At 48.2% G+C, this 14,303-nt stretch overlaps 1 protein-coding gene across 2 annotated transcripts in view; it reads right to left on the reverse strand.

The window, feature by feature from the left end:
• The window catches only part of LOC147711222 (neuronal vesicle trafficking-associated protein 1-like), a 107,450-nt gene extending 95,463 nt beyond the window's left edge, over window positions 1–11,987 (reverse strand). Inside the window, exon 1 of one of the 2 annotated variants that reach the window (XM_086922008.1) lies at window positions 11,968–11,987. The gene's annotated coding sequence lies outside the window, so the exon portion shown is untranslated. Of the gene's footprint in view, window positions 1–10,972; window positions 11,065–11,967 lie in introns of those variants that run through there. The other variant, XM_086922007.1, reaches the window with a different exon arrangement.
• Between the last annotated feature and the right edge of the window lie 2,316 nt (window positions 11,988–14,303).

Raw genomic sequence — 14,303 nt, forward strand, 5'->3', positions numbered from 1 at the left:
CCAGAGGGCTACAAGATCACCCGGAGGGACCGCACCGCCAACCAGATGGGAGGAAGCATCGCCATCATCCACAGGGACACCATCCACATCAGACCAACACCGACGACACCCTGACTACCGCCGAACACCTACACTTCCAGATCCACACCGACCCGAAGACCACCCTCAGAGGCACCCTGATCTACCGACCCCCGGGACCACGCACACAATTCAGCGAGGACATCGCCGACTTCGTCAGCCCGCATGCCCTCCCCTCCGCTGACTACATCCTCCTGGGGGACATAAACTTCCACCTGGAGAACAACAACGACCACAACACCATCACCCTGCTCGACAACCTCGCCAACCTCGGACTCAAGCAGCTGGTGTCCACCCCCACCCACCTCGCCGGACACACACTCGACGCCGTCTTCTCATCTAGCAAAGACATCGCCTACAGCCACGCCACAGGACTCCACTGGACGGACCACAGCTGCGTCCACTTCACCTTCAGAAGAACGACGATCCACCACCACCAGCAACAGGTTGCCCGAAGAAGCTGGAACAAGATCACAGCCGACCAGCTCGCCGCTTCCCTGAGCCAGCACCCTCCCGCCAGCTCAGCGAACCCCAGCCAGGCCGCCGACAACCTCACGAAGTGGATCAGCAACTGCGCGGACGAACTCGCCCCACTGAGGACCCCGCCCAGCAGACCCGGCAGCAAGAAGGCCCCATGGTTCACCGACGAACTCAAGAGCTCCAAGAAGAACTGCCGAGCCCTCGAGAAAGTCTGGAGAAGGGAACCAACACCGGACAACATGACCACCCTCAAGCTTGCCACCCGGAAGCACCACCAAGTGATCCGCACCACCAAGAAAACTGCATTCAAGGACCGGCTGGACAACAACGCACACAACTGCAAGGAACTCTTCAACATCGTGAAAGAGCTCTCCAACCCCAACGCCGGAAACAACGACATCACCCCATCGCAAGACCTCCGCAACTCCCTCGCCTCCTACTTCCACAACAAGATCGCGGACATACACAACAGCTTCAGCACTCAACCGACGCACGCCACGACCGCACCAACGCCCCCCACCACCACCCTCCGCGCCTGTACTCCGATCAGCACCGAAGACACCGTCCGCATGATGAACTCCATCCACTCCAGATCTCCGACCGACCCCTGCCCTCACCACATCTTCAACAAGGCCGACGCGGTCATCGCACCCCACCTGCGGGACATCATCAACACCTCCTTCGACACCGCCACCTTCCCGGAAAGCTGGAAGCACGCCGAACTCAGCGCTCTACTAAAGAAACCAACAGCGGACCCCACCGAACTCAAGAATTACCGCCCCATCTCGCTCCTCCCGTTTCCAGCCAAAGTCATCGAGAAGACCGTCAACAAACAGCTGGCCGCCTTCCTCGAGACGAATGGATCCCTCGACCCCTCACAGTCTGGCTTCCGAGCCAACCACAGCACCGAGACCGCCCTCATCGCTGCCACCAATGACATCCGAGCCCTGATGGACAACGGAGAAACAGCGGCCCTCATCCTCCTAGACCTCTCCGCGGCATTCAACACTGTCTGCCACCACACCCTAGTGCAGCGCCTCAGCAACGTCGGAATCCAGGAGAAGGCACTGGAATGGATCATCTCCTTCCTCGACGGAAGAACACAGAGAGTCCGGCTACCACCGTACATGTCAGAGGCCACCGAAGTCATCTGCGGCGTCCCTCAAGGATCCTCGCTGAGCCCCACCCTCTTCAACGTCTACATGAGCCCCCTCGCGGCCATCGCACGCCAACACAACCTCAACATCATCTCCTACGCCGACGACACCCAGCTGATCCTCTCCCTGACCAACGACCCCGCCGCCGCCAGAGCCAACCTTCACGAAGGGATGAAAGACGTAGCCGAGTGGATGACGACCAGCCGCCTGAAACTGAACTCAGACAAGACGGAAGTCCTCATCGTGGGCTCCTCACCCTCCGCCTGGGACGACTCCTGGTGGCCCCCCGCCCTGGGCACCGCACCCAAACCGACAGACCATGCACGCAACCTGGGCTTCATCCTGGACTCCTCCCTCTCCATGACCAGACAAGTCAACGCCGTCTCCTCGTCGTGCTTCAACATCCTGCGCATGCTACGGAAGATCTTCCGGTGGATCCCCACCGAGACCAGGAAGACGGTCACCCAGGCCCTCGTCACCAGCCGACTGGACTACGGCAACGCCCTCTACGCCGGAACCACTGCCAAGCTCCAGAAGAGACTCCAGCGGATCCAGAACACCTCAGCCAGACTCATCCTCGACATCCCACGACACAGCCACATCTCCGGACATCTGAGAGGCCTGCACTGGCTCCCCGTCAACAAAAGAATCACCTTCCGTCTCCTCACCCACGCACACAAAGCCCTACACGATCAAGGCCCGAGCTACCTCAACAACCGCATCAACTTCTACGCTCCCAAACGCCACCTCCGATCAGCCAGTCACGCCCTCGCCGCCGTCCCCCGCATCCGAAGAACGACAACAGGAGGAAGGTCCTTCTCCTACCTGGCCGCCAAGACCTGGAACTCCCTCTCGACCGACCTGCGCCTGACCCAAGACCACCTCTCCTTCAGGAAGAAGCTCAAGACCTGGCTGTTTGAGCAGTAGCAGCACTCCCCTGCCCCCCCCCCCTAGCGCCTTGAGACCCTCCGGGTAAGTAGAGCACTCTATAAATGTCTTTGATTGATTGATTGACCCAGTAACTGCACTTTACACTGAGGGCGCAGCTGTGCACCTGGATGGATCGCTTGTATATATTATTTTTAGTATGCTGTTGTTTGATATGCTTATTTTGTATTTCTCTCATAAAATGTCTTTTATGACAAAAGAATTCAAAATAAAGCTTTTACAAACAGATATAAAGAACCACGCACAAATCCCACTTTAAAATACAGTAACCAGCACCAATCTTGACCACCCAAACCCATCCATTTTTGGAGACCTCAACACATGGTTTGCAAAAGAAATCTAACCACAGCTGTTGCAACCAACCTGAAGCCTTCAACCTACAACGTGTTGTTTCTTGCCCAAATCACTGCACGGGGCACACGCTTTTTTTCTTATTTGCACCTTAGGACAAGACACAGTTACAGAGAACTCTCCCATAAGCTGGAGCAACTACAACATCATCACCTTCAAGATCCACATGCCTACCAATAACAAAACTTCGAAAAACAACAAAAACAAACGTTTTTTAGGCCCGGCCCGTGCAGGGCGTTATACCGGGCGGTGACGTCAGGCGGGGGAGGGGCAGTGTGGGGGGTTTTAAAATGCGGGATATGGACCATTACAGGCAAGTAACGAAAAAAATGAATAAAACGTTATACCGGGCGGTGACGTCAGGCGGGGGAGGGGCAGTGTGGGGGGTTTTAAAATGCGGGATATGGACCATTACAGGCAAGTAACGAAAAAAATGAATAAAACGAATTTCGTTGCCTACGCTGCATCGCCAAATGTGATGCAGCGTAGGCAACGAAATTCGTTAAGGAATCGCAAAAGGGCTTGTTCATACATATGCCCCATTATTCCTTGAGCATGTGACATACTTAGCGAGCTTTCCACAACAACCTAACCCAAATCTGTGCCCTTAAAGAGGTCTACAATTGAACTCTAGGAAACGTACCAGATAAGGAGGTTTGCAAATGTCATCTGGACCCGGAGAAGGCAATGTATGACCATATTACACTTGTTAGCTGTTATGTATTTCTTACGTATTTTAGGACAGTTAGCAAGACAAAGGTGTAGAATGCTTATTGAAAAAAGTAAGTGAAATACTGGGCTACATGTGGGTGTTTGAAGTACAAATCAGACAAAAAGAATCATGTAGTTAAGAATGTAGAGTTTTTGAACAAGAAAAACATGCTCCGCTTTGGTAAAGCAAACAGTATGGAAATGCCATTTGTTTGTGTGTCTGCACGGTGCATGTGTGTGTGTGTGCGTGCCTCTTTGTGTGTCTATCCTTTGCTGCGTGTGTATGTTTGTCCTGTGTAAGTTTCTGCCTTTTGGCCGTATCCTCAATAATGTGATGTTGTGCCTGGGAATGCGAACAGGATATCTAGAAGTATGTCAATATAACCTTTCACCCCAGATAGGAATAATATTTCCACTGAGCCTGCCCTTGATCGACAGTTCTCATGAGTAATGCTTCTACGACAGGGTGGTGTTACATTTATAATCAGTAAACTGTAAAATGTTACCGATGTGACTTTGCCTTATGAGTGTCATTAAAGGAAGGTATTTAGATAACCTTTGACTCCTGCAAATGCTAATTAGTGACCCGGCTAACTATGCTTGGCTTTGTTCAAAGGACAGGGTGAATACATGGGTTTGCCTGCTCTTACTGACTCACATTATCTCTCGTGACTTAGGTCATTTGTTTTTACACTTCAACTACTGATTGTGTCTCTTGTCTTTAAAGCTAATTGCTAATTAAAAGTGCAAGGACTTGCTATCATTCTATCATTACTCCAAACGGGGATTTATTAACATGCTATGTTACATACTGAAAATCATACAGCTGCACACTAGCAAACTGCTGGATGTTGATTGGCTTCCAGCTGGTCAATGTCTACCCAGTAGATTCATAGCTAATACTTGAGACAAGACTAATTACAGTATCAACACACACATCACTACATATTGTTCCCCAGCACCTTCCGGTAAAGATCATAGAGGGCTTAATTTAGTGTATGGCAAGCATTCCATCTTCTTTCTGGATGGTGCAGGAAATTACGTCCACCACCCTGACGGAATACCACCTGCCAAATTTAGAGATCTCGCCGGCCCAACAGTGATCACTGGGCCATCAGAGAAAACAAGGTCATAGCAGTTATTCTGAAGATACCATAAAGTTTGGTGGATGGCCCTTGTTGGTCTTGAAGGCCATCCACCAAGCGTTGTTCTTTTTCAAAAACAAAACACAAATATTTTTGTTAATATCAGGACACATATTAACTGATTATTATGCCTGAGTTTATTAGAAGAGTCCGCATGCATTTGAATAAATGGATCAAAGGTGCAAGGATGGGAAATTTGAGATATTAAATGCTTTAATTTCTTTTGTGGAAAAATCCATCTCAGGGCAATTTTCTACACTTCATAAATCCCAGATTTCTCTAATTTAGAATAATTCTAGAACACACACACACAAACAATTAAAAAATAAAATGTTATTTGAACTCCCCTCCACCGCACGTCTTGCTGGCTGCAACTAAAAAGTTTGCTGTCAAATACAGAAAAAACAGCTCAACACAGTTACACCAAATTTGACAAAAAGTTAGAACTTAACTCTGAAAACATTCATTTTGGTAATTGCTATACATCTGTTCTGACATTTTTTAGATATTAGTGTTTAAAATAGTGCTGTGATTGGCTGACCACGACTTGAAGAATATGTTGTAGTAGCTATTACAGGACCTAGGGGACCCCTTCCCCTCTTGGAATGCATGGGGAAATATTTTTTAAAGGCAGGCAGTGGTCCATGGGACCACTGCCTGCCCTCAAAAATTAAACAAAAGGGTTTCTTTTTTTTTCAAATACATCCCGTTTTTCTTTAAGAAAAACTGGCTGCATTTAAAAGAAAACTGCTTTATTTAAAATCAGTCCCAGACATGGAGGTCTGCTGAGTTCAACAGGCCACCATCCCTGGAAGGGCAAGTCATTCCCAATAAGGTCGCAAATTGTGAGTGGCTCAGTAAAATTCATGAGCCTCGCATTTTGCGACCCCATTGGGAATTGCTAAGAGTGTCTCTGACACTGTTGTACATTTGGTTTAGCGACTCACAAATTGCGAGTCGCAACTTTTCACAATTTGCAAGTCGTAAAAGCAAATGGTCGTACATCTAGCCCCTAGTGATGTAGCATACTCATAGTACAAGGTTTATCAAATTTTTCAATGTCCAGGAGAGCAACAGTTCCTAGAAATATTTTAGGGTACAGTGGCATTAAAACAAAGTCTCTTCTGAGTGTCTTTTCATGAAGAGATCATAATTCTAATTTAGGTTCCAGGCTTTAGTAACAAGAGAACCTGGTGAAATTCCATTTTAAGAAGGAGTGATCATCTACAGTGACCTTCCATAACCACAGACACTGAGAATCCCAAATGATGTTCCCTCTCAACTAATAATGAGAGTCATTGGTGTTACATTGCGACCCCTTGTGCAGGGTGAGGAGAATTTTTCATGGTGTTCTGATCCAGAATCTTTGAAGATCTGCCCTAAAGCATGCAGATACCATGAGGACATTCGTTCTGTGAATATATGTGAGATGTTCAAGGCACCTTAAATGTTGTCTTGTGTAAAAGTTGTGACACGGGTGACCGGGATCAAGCCTATCTCACCAAACTATGAAATACACAGAGGATCTCCAGAGATCTCCAAGAGCAAATGTTTTAGACTTTGGCCTGGAGCTCAAGGGGACGTTAGGCATCTTAGGAGGTATCATGCAAGTTGATACCATAAAGAGGTCCATTGAAATAATTTGTATAATGTGGTTTCTGTCAGCTACATGAAGGTCCCGAGAAGTCACTGCCTCAGCCTGCTTAGTCCCTGATTAGAATGCACCTGCAAAATTCATGTACAAATTACACACCACCTAGTTTACATTAGCGTGGGGTGCACACATTGGTGGGTGGATAATTTGCATTTGATTGCAGATTGTGTATCCAGAAATGCAGGGTTACACACAATTTATACATGTTGGCAAGGTACAGGGTTTGGCGTAACGGCCAGAGCTGCCAACTTTGGAGCTGGGAAACTAGGTTCAAGTCTGGAGTCGGCTCAACATCTTGTGATTCTGGGCAAATTACCTAATCTCCTCTTGCCTAGGAACAGCGCCTTGAGACTCTCGTGGGTGATTAGCTGAGCTATATAACCCAGAGTATTGCTATATTATTATTTTATTGCTGGGTGTACAATACAACATTGCATGTAATTTGTTCCTGCGATGTTGGCATGTTCTCTGTGTCACAAATTGCAGGGGCAGTTTATGTCTATGCTATAATTCTGTTTTATGATGCAAACGGAGACTGAAATCAAAACAGGATTTGCTGCCTGATCTCAACCGGAGCCTTGGTGGGCCGTTCCAGACTGAGGAGATGGGATTGCATTGACTGGTCCAAAGGGATGTCTTGCATAGCCCTGCATACAGTTCCCAGGACTTGCGCTAAGGTGTTGTAAGGTTCAAGCATGTGTTTACACGGTATATGGGAGGGAGGAGATGTAACACAGATGGTGCCCTCCACTAAGCAGAATTGCAGACACAGTTAGATCTCATCTAGAGAAAGCTTTTAGCTGTCTATTGCCAAAGGATCTCTTGTGGATTATACCAAAATCTTACTGTGGACTTAAAGCCGATAGCCGATGTGCAGAGGACTGGCTCTATGGACACTCTCATTTGCCTGCTTCTGATGGCTTGCCTTCCTCTTTTTGTGTTTGTTCCTCCCCCGAAGCACAGTCTCTTTACCATCCTTTTGATTGAATCCCTTGTATTTTCCACTCTTCCCATTCAGGGAACTACTTTTTTCTTTCTCAACGAAGATTCACCATATAAAACAATTATTGCATTTGGTTAAGTACATTTTTAGTCAATTCAAGAGTAAATCTGTACTGTTGGTTAGATAGGTATACTAGCCCACATTGTCAAAATATTATACAAAAAGCACCAAAAACCTTGGGATTTGAAATGAATCCAATCGGATTATCTTATTTAATATACAATTCAAAAAAGGAAAGAATTTAGCACATCTTTATACAAATATTTACATTAACAATAAACAAAAATATATTTCTATGATAAAAGAGAGGCGTGCACAGAGAAAGATCAAAGTGTGTGCTCAAGTGATTGATCAAGGAGATCAGAGAAACAAAGTGCAGATTACTTATATACAAAAATTGAGCCTGCCCTAGAGAACGCTTTCAAAAAATGTAATTCTTTTTTACTAGCTTGTAGTTATTCAAACTCCGTTATCCTTGGTGTGCACAGTCGGCAATGGGATATGAGAGGGAAGGAAATCGGGAGAGGGGGCAGAGACTAATAGGTGCAGGCTCCCACAGGGAAATGTCGACGTTTCGACCCAACCATAAAACGGGTAGTTCAAATGAAATTCCGCATTCCATAACGCGAAGACGAGCAGGCAAGTCGGGCAGCACGTTTGTGAGAAGATTAATTCCTCCGTGCTTTGGACAGCAAAATTAGCAATTCAACTTAATTTTTTCATTGGAAAGCATCCCCGAACTCAGTGGTGGTGTCAATCTGTGATTAAATTTTTTTTGAGTGCGGACAAAACGTCGCACGTGTGTTGATACACTACAGAAGGGTGCCCAATGACAATGGTTTTTAACCTGCGTGCACTCTGAAAGACTTTTTGCGCCCCCTCCCCATATCCTGTCCTGATGAAGACCCTGTGTTGAGGATTTGAACTACCCGTTTTATGGTTGGGTCGAAACGTCGACATTTCCCTGTGGGAGCTTGCACCTATTAGTCTCTGCCCCCTCTCCCCATTTCCTTCCCTCTCATATCCCATTGCCGACTGTGCAAACCAAGGATAATGGAGTTTGAATAACTACAAGCTAGTAAAAAAGAATTACATTTTTTGCAAGCGTTCTCTAGGGCAGGCTCAATTTTTGTATTTAAGTAATCTGCACTTTGTTTCTCTGATCTCCTTGAACAATCACTTGAGCACACACTTTGATCTTTCTCTCTGCATGCCTCTCTTTTATCATAGAAATATATTTTTGTTTATTGTTAATATAAATATTTGTATAAAGATTTGCTAAATTCTTTCCTTTTTTGAATTGTATATTAAATAAGATTATCCGATTGGATTCATTTAAAATCCCAAGGTTTTTGGTGCTTTTTGTATAATATTTTGACAATGTGGGCTAGTATACCTATCTAACCAACAGTACAGATTTACTCTTGAGTTGACTAAAAATGTACTTAACCAAATGCAATAATTGTTTTATATGGTGAATCTTCGTTGAGGACCAACTGTTTTCTATATTATCGAATACCCAGGTCCTTTGACTAAATTGGGTCAACCCCTGTTCTATAACAATTTACTTTTTTCTTTCAGCACGTCATGAGAATACACATGTTTTCTAGCTCTCTTCCTGGTGTGCTATTTCTCCCCCAAACAACTGGCCGCCACCTGCTCCATGTTTTAATTAACAAAACGAATTTCGTAGCGCGCGCTGCGTCACATTTTGCAATGTAGGGCACGCTACGAAATTAGTTTTATTTATTAAATTGTTTACTTATCTCCAATTTCCATAATCCGGTTTTTATCACCCCCCACCCTGCCCCTCTCCCGCCCTGCGTTTCTGCCCCACCGGAACTCCCTCCACAGGCCGTGGCTGGTTGGGTGTAGTTTGGTTCCGGTGGCATAGAGAGCACAGGACACATATCTGGACATATCCTTGTCACTTAGGGCTTTACACTAAACATGCAACTATTGATCTGAGGAATGCTTGCAATAAATGTTACTAATGGCAATCACTCTGCATAGCATTCCAACCTATTGTTTTTCAGTCCACCATGCCACCCCAGTTTGGGCCCAGCCATTTCCAAATCAGTCTCGACCCTTTTCCAAAAGTAACAGTCCCGCCCGAACTGCCAGGCCAGGTCCTCCCTGAACGGAAATAGAAGCAGCTCAAGGCTAGTTTTGCCCTCATTGGGGCTTGTCAATCAGGCATAGTTTGGTTACAGTGGCACAGTGAGCACGGGAACCATGTAGCATTAAACACACAAAAGGTGATGTGAGGAATGCTTGCAATAAGTCTAACCACTGGCAATGCTCAGAGTATCCTTCCAACCCATCGCTTTTTGCCCACTATGTCACCTCAGTTTTGACTCGGCCATATGCAATAAGTCCTCGCCCTGCTCCAATAATAACAGTTCAGCCCGAACTACCAGGCCAGGTCCTCCTTGAACCGGAAAACAAGTACCCCAAGCCCCCTTTCACTCTGATTGGCTCAGCAGTCGGGTGCAGCTTGGTTCTCGTGGCACAGTGAGCATGGGACACACGTCCGGGCATGCCCTCGCCACTTAGGGCATAGCATCAAACACACAAATGGAGATGGGCGGAATGCGTGCAATAAGCCTAACCACTGGCAATCGCATGGGGTAGCATTCCAAGCCATTGTTCTTTTGCCCACCATGCCACCTCAGTTTGGACACAGCCATATGCAAGCCGGTCTACAGCAGGTAGGGCACATCAATGGCATTCACACGGATGTGCAGCAGTGAAGTAAAGATGGCTGTGGTGCCTCCTCCGCCTTCAAGGCTAAGAACGCAAGCGCCCGAGAAATTTGGGTAGAGTATATTTAAAACCCACGATACAATACTCGCTGGTTATTTAGCATACACAACAAAACGAACGCCCTACTCGCTTCATATGCCTTTTTTGTACCCAACTCCCAACAAAATCCAACTCTTATGACCGAATATAAAAGAAGACAAGCATCGTGTACCTGCATGGATTCCGTCGTGTAACCTGCAGGTTAAGGTCAGATGTCTGTAAGAGGCTCTGAACCCACCGAGTTACCCTCCCGGCTATTAAAGTCACATTAACATCGGACAGACAATTAATCATTCGGGATATTCGACGAAATTCGTTAACGTTCGAAAACGTCAGCCTGCGCCTTCACCCCCCCCCCCCCCCACACACACACACAAACAGAGCGCCCCCAAACAAGATGCCTTCGCTGCTGAGAAACTGCAGAAGGTTGCCCCATTAGCCCCAATCAATGAGAAAGTGGCCTGGCCTTAGACAGGATCCCATAGCCCGATAAAGGGGGCGAAATCCTATCCGACGCTGTGACGCCAAGTGCCAGTGTGCCTGAAACCTTGGCCGGTAGACAAAGCACTTGGCGGTCGCTAGTGGGCCTCGAGGCGCTGACGGGCACGCCTGGCGTACAATAAGAGCTGAGATAACTTACGGGGGTCTTCAATGGCGCAGAAAGGCTGGGTGCTGCGGGGTCTCTCTGTGTACAGGGATGCTGGACCGCTGCTGCTGCTGTGCAGAGGAGGAGCAGGGTTGCCTGGCAACAGTTTCCAAGGTGACGGATCCAAAGGATGTGCAGAAGGGATTCAATGAGTGAGGGGGAGCGGAGCGTCTGGGGGACGTTGTCCCTCTAACAGAATCTCTGTGGTGCAGCATTGCTACAGTGTCATAAAAAACAAATGAACACATAAAAAGAAGGTACGCACACGTCTCGCTGAGACGCCACCGGTTCATGTCCCTCAGTGATCATTCTTCTGTGAGAGAAAGCCCCTGGCAGAAGTATCATCATGGGGCGCTTGTTTGCTTTGAGACACGTGCTCTCACGTGTTTTTTTCTCTCCATAGCATCCCACAGAGGATGCTGCGCAAACGGAGCCTAATCAGCCGTGCCATGAAGGCGAGCGTAGATAGTAGGGCGACTGGCCTGCAGGGACATCTGAAGTGTCCCGTCAGGCCGGTCCACACAGACTCATGTGAGGTGTGCCATAGAAAGGCCAACGGGGCTGCGAGAAGCCAATTCGAGTGAGGAACTAGCAATAGTGCAGCAGGCGCAGTGTCACCCGGGCTTACCAAACCAAGAGTGGGGAGTGGGGCGGCATTTGCTATGCTTGTTTAGTGCCAGTGACGACCTGCTACGTTACTGAGCCATTCTGATGGCTGACTCGAGTCTCGGGTGTTCGGAACGGATTAGATCAGGGCAGATTCCATCATGACTAAATTCATCTTTGAAACGCTTCCGCTTGCCAGGCCGCCTTTTAAAATACCGGTAGCGAGGGTCGGTCAGTCACATCCGGTCAAACCAGCGTCTGGAGGGGATTGGTAGGCAAACACCAACCTTGTGGCTGGAATGTCGAGAGAACTGAGTTTAGTTAAAGTACTGACGCAGCAGGGTGGAAGGCAGGGCCCTCACCCGTTGGCTCGTATGACTGACCTGCTTACGTGTTTCCGAGGCACTCATTCTGTATGTCTGACTTGTGACTGAATCTGGCCCAGCCCTGTTGGACGCCAACCTCTCTGCGACATTCCTCAATGTCGTACTTTCCTTATTTTCCCAAGAAGAGAACTGCATCACTTATAATAAGTATAATAATAATAGTAACTATTATTATTGTTGTTGTTATTGTTATTATTATTTTGTGTTGTTTTTGATGATTATATGTGAAGATCGCATTCATAGCATCAGCAACAACCCAAGTCTGCTGAACTCTGATTGGCTTCGCTTTCTGTCTCTTGAGGCACAGCAGCAATGGACACCAATGAAAGATATGTTGCAGGACCCACACCTGCACAGGTGAATGCTGGGTTGAATCGAACATGAAAACGAGGCTGTGTCACAATCCTTCCGTAGAGCGCGAAAATCGCTTTACTACATACAGGCTGTTTGTTTTTGTGTGCACATTGCCTTGCTGAGTAGCAAGGCAGCTTTTTAGGTCTCGCGACCTATCGATGTGCGCAAGCGCATCGAGCGGAGCGAGAATTCATGTGGCGAAAACATCTTCAAACCAAAGGGCTTTCAGCCCCGCGGTTCTCATGAAGTTCACGTGAACATGCACGCGCATCGCATGCAAGCCCAGCCTCTCCCGCCCCCATCCGGCATCAGGCTTCTCCTCCCCTAGCAGCACTCCTCCCACACCAGCAACTCCCCCCTCCCACACCAGCACCTCCCCTCTCTCTCCACGCAATCACAGCCTCCCCCTCCCACACCAGCACCTCCCACACCAGCACCTCCCCTCTCTCTCCATGCAATCACAGCCTCCCCCTCCCAGCACCTCCCCCTCCCCTCTCTCTCCACGCAATCACAGCCTCCCCCTCCCACACCAGCACCTCCCCCCTCCCACACCAGCACCTCCCCTCTCTCTCCACACAATCACAGCCTTGCCGCACTGCCGCCCAGCTCCGTCACATGGCTTCTGCTTTGCTCACTTTCGCTCTCCTCAACCCTTCCACTCTTGTTTATATTTTACTCGGCCTCAGCACGTTGTGCAGGCCTGTTTCGGTACTTGGTCGTCTTTCAGGGTGGTGCTCTTTATAACATGCTCATATCTGCTCATCATGGCCGATGTTATCGATCCAAACTGCTAAATCATGTCCACCATGTGATGTGGTAAGTTTGAGTGCGCTGTATCTAAATATTCAGGCACCTCGTCATTCCTTACACGTTTGTATCTTCCTGTATTATTTTTTTTATCTCAGAAGCGTGTTTTGATTCTGTTGCATGTGTTACAGAATGTCAGCACCGCCTTGAGCCAGTGCAACAAAAGCACTCTTTCATTATTCCTCCACAGTGTTGGCCGTTTCCTGTTAAGCTTGATCTGTTTCATATCTGCATCCGTAGTGATTTCTGATGTGTGTGCTCACTTTACAGTCAGTTCCACCAAGCTCTGACCTTAATGCAGGATCGTACAGTCATGTTCATTAAGCAGCATCCCCTTCTCACCTACCATTTTCAGAGGGGGTGTTAATCCCTTCTGTAATTCTACCCTGGTCTGTTTTTGTTACAACATTCAATTTTGCGATTGAATTATTGACGTCTTCCCCCAGGCATCGCATGCAAGCCCAGCCTCCCGCATTCCCAGGCTCTCCCACCCCCATCCGGCATCAGGCACTCCTCCCACACCTCACGGACATCTGTTCACTTCTCCTCCCCCTCCCCAGTCAGCTTCCCCCAGGCCCCTGCTGCTTCACACTCTCATTGCCGTTGGCCCCCTCCCATGCCCGCCGTGTCGGATTTCTCCTCCCCCCTCCCCTTCTCTGCCTTGTTTTTTAATGTCTTACTCTCCTCTGTCCTGCCAAACCTATTTCCTTTTTTCCCCTCATCCTCTTCAGTCCCCTTCTGCCCTCTATCAAGCCGACTCCCGCATTCACTCCTCTCCTCTCTCGCCCTCAACTTACCCAGTATTCTCACCCCCTCCACTCCATGCTCCCCTCGGCCCACCTCACGCCTCTTCCTGGTGACTGCTATCCTCTTCAGTCCCCTTCTGCCCTCTATCAAGCCGACTCCCGCATTCACTCCTCTCCTCTCTCGCCCTCAACTTACCCAGTATTCTCACCCCCTCCACTCCATGCTCCCCTCAGCCCACCTCACGCCTCTTCCTGGTGACTGCTCTCTGCTGCTTGCCCTCAGCTTCCAGAATCTCCCTCCTCTCTCGTGGTTCCTGGAAACGCTTCATAGACTGGACTGGTATCCCGGCAAATCCCGACAGCCAGATTCACCACGTGCCGGGGTCGAGCAGATTAAAAAATCACTGCACTGTGCCTGGATATCTT

This window comes from Lissotriton vulgaris, chromosome 5 (genome assembly GCF_964263255.1).
Source record: "Lissotriton vulgaris chromosome 5, aLisVul1.2, whole genome shotgun sequence".
Taxonomy (NCBI): domain Eukaryota; kingdom Metazoa; phylum Chordata; class Amphibia; order Caudata; family Salamandridae; genus Lissotriton; species Lissotriton vulgaris.